General features: G+C 33.8%; 1 non-coding gene across 1 annotated transcript; it reads left to right on the forward strand.

Moving 5' to 3' along the window:
• The first annotated feature begins 927 nt into the window (after window positions 1–927).
• LOC131226516 (small nucleolar RNA R71) lies at window positions 928–1,033 on the forward strand. The gene has a single exon (XR_009161892.1). It is a non-coding gene; the product is annotated as a small nucleolar RNA R71 (small nucleolar RNA).
• Window positions 1,034–8,700: the final 7,667 nt, after the last annotated feature.

Consider the following 8,700-nt stretch of genomic DNA (forward strand, 5'->3'; position numbering starts at 1 on the left):
TTAAAAGTACAAGGCACTTAGGACTTTTCCTTACTGAGAGGCGTCTGTCCGCAAAAGCCCCAAGTTGAGACTATTTAAGGGTTATGAGAACCTTAATTTGAAGAGGCTATGATTATTATAAATGAGATTTCTCTACTATGATTTTCTCGTTACAATTTCCTGTGATTGGAATGGTGTGAAGCAATTAATCTTAATTCAGATAAGTTTTGTTCTCTATCTCTATTTCTTTCAATTTTCCCTTATATTTTTCACTTTTCTTAATTAATTTTCATAATATTCATTCACAACTCTCATCTTTATCAAAATCCAATCCAAATCACATTAAAACCCAATCCAGACCACATCAAACCCTAACCTAAACCAACACCTTTTTCTCTCGCCTGTGAATAATGTCGTGAAGAGTGGTCTTCTCACTTCCATTCCTCTTTTCTCTTCTTTTCTTAACTTTTAACCCCAAGTTCATAAATCCCCAATCCCAAAGCCTTAACCTAATTCCTAACTAATCCAAACCTAGAATACTTGAACCTTTTGATTACTTGTGTAACAACTCTTGGAACGCAGGAATCGTGGGGCAATCATGTGTCAAGTATATGTTACTAGCACTTATATCACAAACAATTTCAGCGGTCTCATTGGGTTTGACCATTTCTACTATTTTAAGTTTCATGGCCTCAACTTTTCTTGTGAGATTAGCAACCATAGTATTCACATCATCTTCCTCTCTTAAGACATACATTCATCCCTTTTCCCTAGATTGAGTTGGCCTAAAATTAGTGGGCTTACAATAGGTATCCCATGATTGCGCTTTTTCAGCAAGTACATCGAAATAATCCCATGCGTCATCGGGATCCCATTGCACATGGGTGAATTAGCGCATGGGCGAAGTTAATCCATCGTAGAAAAAACTTATTACCCGCCAAGTTTCATAGCCATGATGTGGACAAGAATTCAATAGATCCTTGAATCTCTCCCAACATTAGAAGAATGTCTCTTCCTCTTTTTGAGAGAAATTCATGATTGCCCTCCTTAGGGTATTTGTCTTATGAACAGGAAAGAACTTTTTAAAGAACTCCCAAGTCATCTTAGCACATGTCTCGATAGATATTGGTCTCAAGGAATGAAGCCAAGACTTGACCTTCTCTTTCAAAGAGAAAGGAAATATTTCAGACTTAAAGTGTCATCAGAGACGTTATTAAATTGTAGGGTTGTTACAATCTCATCGAATTCTTTCAGATGTAAATATGGACTTTCAGAGTTAAGTCTATGAAAATTCGGAAGTAGTTGGATCACTACCGACTTGAAATCCACGTTTCCTGCATTGTGGAAACACCATGCATGAAGGAGTATTCGCCCTTGTTGGTTGTAAGTGATCACGCAGTGTTCTAGGCGGAGGAATGATTTGCACATTGCTCTCATTTTGTTGCTCTTCAGTGGGATGGTAGGGTTGATTTGTAGCTATGTTTTCTACTAACTAAGAGGATATCAAGGTGTGTCTAATTCGGTGATGGATAGGAAAACCTTCGACTAGTCATTTACTTAAGAGACATAGAGTGTTGTCACGTACCCACTTGGGTATGAGACACTCTCAATCCCTAAGTCTAAACTAAAACCTAAAAAGAAAATTACAAAAAAAAATTAGAAATTTGAAATCACTACAGTAGGAAGAGTTGGAAGGATATTATCGAATCGATGATTATATTTCAGTTTCTATAAAAAGAAAACAAGGTGAGTATCTAGTAAATTAAAAAAGCCTAATCTAGAAAATATAGAAAAATTAAACCTAATCTTAACCTAATTATAATATTAATATATTTCAGAGAAACACAACTGAAGTCTCTAGCAATGGCACAAAAAACTTGTTATGACAACCCCAAGCAGGGCTGTGATGTACTAATAACTCGGTGAGACCGAGGTCGTACCCACAGGGATTTGTTTTTGTGCGATTTATAGAATATGTTAAAACTAGAACTAGAACTAGAATCTAAACTAACTACAAGAATCTGGATTAAAAGAGTAATTGTGAAAGAAACTATTAGAGATGAAATACTAGAGTGTTAATGATCCACTTATAGCTTCTTTAATGTTACTTTACTTGATTCAATTGGATCATATAATTGGAATCGAAGTCATATCCTATCCAGTCATATAATGGAGCAATTAAACCATCATTCATAAATTTAAAAAAAGATTTGAACTTTCATTAAATTAGTTCCCTCATAAAGCATCAAAGTATTGATCGCAGGGAATTCAAAGCATCTATCATACCCGCAGTCAATGATAAATCAATGAATTTTACACACTAAATGATCGCAAAATATGTAAGAGAATAACAATAGTGTTCCTAAGCATCTAAAGTGTCCAGAGTCTACAATGAATCAAAGTAAACTGAAAATACTACTGCATTCAAACAAAAAATTAATGAATTGTTCAACATGAAAACCAAATAACTTGAATCAGAGTAAAATAAATATTAAGAAGAACTACAAGCTGCACCTCTTAACTCTAGCTAAGAGATTGACCAACCATAAACATGATTGAACTAAAACTTTCAAAGAAAAATATAAAAACTAACTAGAACCGAAGGATTGAAGAGGGGGAAGGACTCCTTGAAGCACCACAACTCCTTGATCTACTCTTTCTACCCTAACTCGTCATTAGAAACTCCCAAAACATCCATTTATATAGACTTGATTTGCACCGATTTCAAAATTGACTTAATTTTACGCTCCTATTGCAGCTTCGATGGCATCGAGCTCCTATCGAGGAGTTCGAGTGAAATTAGAAAACTATCTAACAACAAACTTTCGAAATTACTTATTTTCTCGATGTCATTGAACCTCCTTCGATGGGATCGAACTTGGTTTCGATAACATCAAACATGTCCTCGATGGCATCAAAGAATGCTCCAATATGTCTAGTAAGAAAATCAAAATTTTCATGATTTTTACGATAAGATCAAAGTGACTTCGATGACATCGACACTTACTATAACATTGTCGAAGGTGTCATCGATGGCATCGAATTGTCGATTTTTGCATTTCCAATTTTCTGCATTTTAATTCCTCAATTTTCTTCATTCCTCGCTTAGTTTCCTTGGATCTTGGACTCTTGAATTCTTCAATCTTGACATCCATAGATTCAATCCTTCATTTGGTAATTCTTTGAGTATTAAATCCATGCTTTAAGCATACTTTTCTCCTTAGCTCTTAAAATCACTTTGTAAGAGAAAACATGTAATTAGTTCAATTAAGTACGTCCATGTTCATAAAACTAATGTATATTAAGAGGAAAATATACAATATTTCACTTTCAACATGATGTAGTAATAACTCGATGAGACTGAAGTCGTACCCACATGGACTTGCTATTCTGCAATTTCTAGAGTACATTAAAATTAGAACTAGAATCAAAACTAACTAAAAAATTCTGGTAAAAAAGAATGATTGTGGAAGAAAAAAATCAGGAATATAATACTAGAGTGCCAAGAATCCACTTATATCTTCCTTATTGTTAATTTACTTCATTCAACACAACTGGAATCGAAGTCCTATCTTATCCAGCCGGATAATGGAGTAATTAAATAATTATTCATATACTTCAAAACAGATTTGAACTTTCACTAAATTGGTTCCCTCATAAAGCATCAACGTATTGATCGTAAGGAATTTAAAACATCTATCATGCCCAGAGTTAATGATAAATCAATGAATTTTACAGACCAAATGATTGCAAAACATGTAAGAGAATATTTATAGTCTTCCTAAGCAACCAATGTGCCTAGAGTCGACAAGGGATCAACGTAAACTGAAAATACTTCTTCATTCATACAAAAAATCAATGAATTGTTTAATATGAAAACTAAATAACTTGAATCAAAGTAAAATAAACATTAAAAAGAACTACAACCTTCACTTCTTAACTCTATCTAAGAGATTAGCCAACCATAGACATGATTGAACTAAAACTCAAATAGAAAAATATAAAAACTAATTAGAATGGAAGGATTGAAGAGGGGGGAGGACTCCTTGAAGCTCCATAACTCCTTGCTCTACTCTTACCCTAATTCGTGTTTAGAAACTCCTACAACATCTCTTTATATAGGCTTGATTCGCACTGACTTTATAATCGACTTGATTTTACGCAGCTATCGCAGCTTCAATGGCACCTTTAATGGCATTGAGCTCCCATCAAAGAGTCTGAGTGAAATCAGGAAATTGTCCATCATGTACTTTTAAAATTGCGTATTTTCTCAATGACATCGAACTTCCTTCGATGGGATTGAATTTGGCTTCGATGGCATTGAAGAATGCACAAATATGTCCAACAACAAAATTGGATTTTCTGAATTTTAGTGATGAGATCGAAGTGGCTTCGATGGCATCGATACTTCGATAACATCAAAGGTGTCATCGAAAAGCCAATTTCTGCACTTCCGATTTTCTGCACTTTAACTCCTCAATTTTCTTCCTTCCTTACTTAGTTTTCTTAGATCTTCGACTCTTGAATTCTTCAATCTTGACTTTCATAGGTCCAATCCTTCACTTGGTAATTCTTTGAGCATTAAATCCATACTTTAAGCATCATTTTCCTCCTTAGCTCTTAAAATCACCTCGTTAGAGAAAACATGTATAATTAGATAAATTAATTACATCCATGTTCATAAAACTAAAGCATAATAAGGGAGAAATATACAGTATTTTACTCTCAACACATGGACCATGACATTGTTTAGGTTAGGGTTTTGTCACATAATTAACAAAAGGGGAGATTCTCAATGTACTGATTTATGCACCTTATTTGTCAATCATGTGAGTTCGTGTGTCATGTAATTGGTTGAGCCATTGGAAGCTGAAGATCGAAGACACAAGTGGATATGAGCATCAATGAGTAAAGAATAGGTAAGTGAGGTGCCTTGGTGACCCTTCTCTTGACCCAAAACAACCTATTGAACCTCTAAATGATCCTAACCTTATAGGAAAACATTGTTGATCATCCCTTAACCTTGTAAGCTTAATTGGAATATAATAAGGCTTGTGGAGGTGCTAAGTTGTTGTGAAATTATATGCCTAAAACAACAATTTTCAAGTGGACATCGATCCTATTGACAGGCTATCGATGGGACTCGATCCAATCGAAGGTCTACTCGATATGTCGAATAATGAGTCAATAACCAATAAAGATATATCTGAAATTTCTCAATGGGATCGACAGAGGGTTCAATCCTATCGAAGGACTTTCGATCCCATTGAAGGCCATACTGATCATATCGACAGAGTCGTTAACTAACCATTGCAAATTGATATCGCATAAAATTGTAAGTGCTTATATGTTTAAAACACTTAAAGTTGTCAATGTCGTAAGACAAAAGTGATACCAGACAGATCGCAAGAATTGCTAGATTGCAACTACTCTACACGTTTGAAGATCAGCTCATGATCGGCTTATCATCTCAAGAAGACGACGCTCGGTTTCAAGTTTAGTTGAACTATGTATTTGCTAAACAACAGGTGGATAACCCTAGAAAGACCTTAAGCTAGGCTCTTTCAAAAATTCATTCATTTTGGGTTATCCATAGTGTATTTGTTCTGGAGTTCGGCTATCCTAACTTTTGGTTCGGCCAGCCTAAGCTTGAAATTCGGCCAGCCAGAGTGAAGTTCGGGTTAAATTCCAGCAATGCATTCCTTTGGAAATTGCAAGAATTCGGTAAGCCAATTGGAAAATTTAGCCAGCCGAATTGTGAAATTCGAACAGTTGAATTTTATCTCAGGCCAACTAAATTTTGGATAAATCTTATCCCGCGCAATCCAATAGCCGTTGGAACGAATTCCGTGGAATTCGGCCAGCCAAACCTATTCTTAAGCTAGCCAAATTTCCAATATATTTGACTATAAATAGAGGCCTTCTCTCATTCTAATTAATAACAAAAATTCACTTTAAACCTTCTGCAAGTGAGAGAGAAGCTCAGGTCCTCGATAAGCTAATTGTGTGGTATTTATAATTCCTTTTAAGCTTATTCAATTCCCTTTCTCAAGATCATTTCAATCTTATTTTAAAGAGTAATCTATACTCCTCTTGAGATCTAAGAGAATTGAATCAATAACATTTAAGTTTTTTTTTTTGCCTAAAATACTTTAGAACCCTATACTCTTTCTGTTGAGCGAATACTACATTATCTATATTCAAGAAAGAAGATCTCTACTACAAGCTTCTACCGCATCTTCGAATCTATGTTCGAAGATAAGTACATCATTTATTTCATTTCATTTTGGGTTTTTTCTGAGATAGCATGTGAAAATCTCTGTGGGTTGATTTGTGACAACCGTGAAAATCACAAAGTGGGTTTTTGTTTGTGATAGCCCGTGAAAATCACAAAAGGGATTTTATTGTGGTAAGCCCATGAAAATTACAAAGAACTGTATAAGATTGTTAAGGTGAACTTGTGAAAACCTTGTTATAGTGAAAGCTAAAATTATGAGGGTAGTAATTTTGGGAGTGAAGTAGGTAAGGTTTTTTAAAGCATCGAACCACTATAATCCCTTGAGCCTTGTGGTGAATGTTTTATTCTTTTTAGTGGTGAATGTTATTTATTTAATTTTTGTGGTGAATGTTGTAATTATTTTTTCTTCTCTTGCTAGTTTAAAAGATTGATTTTAAAGACATTCGTGAAATAATGTTGTCTTGCCTAATATTTTAGGTGAAGGTTGTCTTACGAATTCTTTGGAATCAAGTTTTCAATACTTAAGCGATTGAGATTTTGTATTCATTATATATTTCACTTTTATTTCGATTATTTGACATTGTCCTATTCACCCCCCTTCTAGGACATTAATTGCTTGACTTTTCAAGTGGTATCAGAGCGAGGTTGCTCTATTTTTTTTTTTTTTTTTGGGATTTACCTCCTAGATATAGATCCAAAGCTATAAGATACCAAATTTCAAAAGTTTATCCATTACCAGGCCACCTCCCTTTGATGGTTCAAACAAGTCATATTGGAAAGCTAGGATGAGGATCTTCCTCAAATTTATTGATGAAAGTGTGTGACAAGCCACTGTGAATAAGTGGATCCCTCCTATGATGGAAGTAGTAGCTGAAGATGGATTCACATCCATGAAATAAACCGCATATACTTTCTGGACAACTGTTAAGAAAAGTGAAAGCAGTGCTATTGGAAAGGCCTTAAATGTAATAACTTGTGCTCTATCGCTAGATGAATTAAAAAGAATCATTTCGTGTGATACAGATAAATAAGCATGAGATATTCTTGAAATGACACATTAAGGAATTAACATTGTCAAAAAAATCTAAGATCCAAATCCTCGCAACCAAATTTGAGGAAATTTGTATGGAAGAAAGTGAGTCTTTTATGGACTTCCATACGAAACTGAATGACATAGTTAATTCAATGTGGGGTCTTGGAGATAGAATCCTTGAAAGCAAGGTTTGTGCAAAACTATTGCGATCACTTCCTGAAAGGTTTAATTTGAAAGTTACTGTTATATAGGAATTGAGGGACACCGTCACTATAAAGGTTGAGGAGTTAGTTGGTTCTCTTCAAACATACGAGTTGAATTTCAACGATCCTAAGATTAAGTCCGTTGCTCTTAAATCTTCTAAATCTAATTTAAATGATTCTAATGTAAATTCTAATATTGAAGAAAATGAAGATGATATGGATATGTTAGCAAAGAAATTCTATAGAATTTTCAAAAATAAGTAAATAATAGATTTTTAAAAACTGTTTGATAAAAGAAAAGGAAATTCAATCTATTGAAAAACTAAAATAAAAGATACCCAATGCTTCAAGTATTCTGAATATGGGTATCTTGCTTCTAAATGTCATAAAAAGGATAAATCTAAAAGAAAAGGCATGATAGCTACTTGGGATGAATCATCAGAATTTGAAACTAATTCAGAAATTGATGAATCAGATCAGGAAAATGCAAATGGAATTAAAAGCCTTTATGACTATAGCCAAAAGCACTTCTTCAGATGACTATAAAATGTGTGATTATGAAACTTGAAGAAGTAGCTCTGAAAACGAAGAAGATCTTCAAGATGCATATGATGCCCTATACATAAAAAGTTGTAAGATTGCGGCTAAATTGAAAATTCAAAAGGAGAATTACGCTAAACTTCAATTTAAACTTGAAAAGGTTGTTTTAGAAAAATCTCATTTGCAGATTGTTTTGAAAAAAGTAAGTTAGATTTAAGTTTAAAACTTTCTAAATTACAAAAGCTTAAATCTGAAAATAAGAAATTAAAACTTGAAGTTTCCTCCCTTTAGAGTTCAAAAGACACTTGAAAATATACTTAAGGTGACCAGAAACTTGAAAAACTATTAACCTCATCTCGGCAATGTGGTGACAAGTCTAGACTGGGATATATTAAAAATAACTCTTTGAAGTTGAAGGATTTTGTTCCTACTTCTGTAAAAGGAGAGTCCTCAGAACTCTAAAGCAGAAACTTTAAAAGAGTTAAATTTTATATATATATATATATATATAATAACTTCAAAAATTCAAAACCCTTTCAAGTCTCTAATATAAAAAATAGTGCCAACTACCATAAATTTCAGAGGATTAATAATAGAAATCCTCCTTTAGCTGATAAAATTGTGGACTTTCTTAAAGAGCTATTGAAATCCAACTCTGGTAAGGATGGAGTATATAAAAACATGAGAAACCCTTACTCTCAAACACA

Source organism: Magnolia sinica, chromosome 14 (genome assembly GCF_029962835.1).
Source record: "Magnolia sinica isolate HGM2019 chromosome 14, MsV1, whole genome shotgun sequence".
In the NCBI taxonomy this organism is placed as follows: domain Eukaryota; kingdom Viridiplantae; phylum Streptophyta; class Magnoliopsida; order Magnoliales; family Magnoliaceae; genus Magnolia; species Magnolia sinica.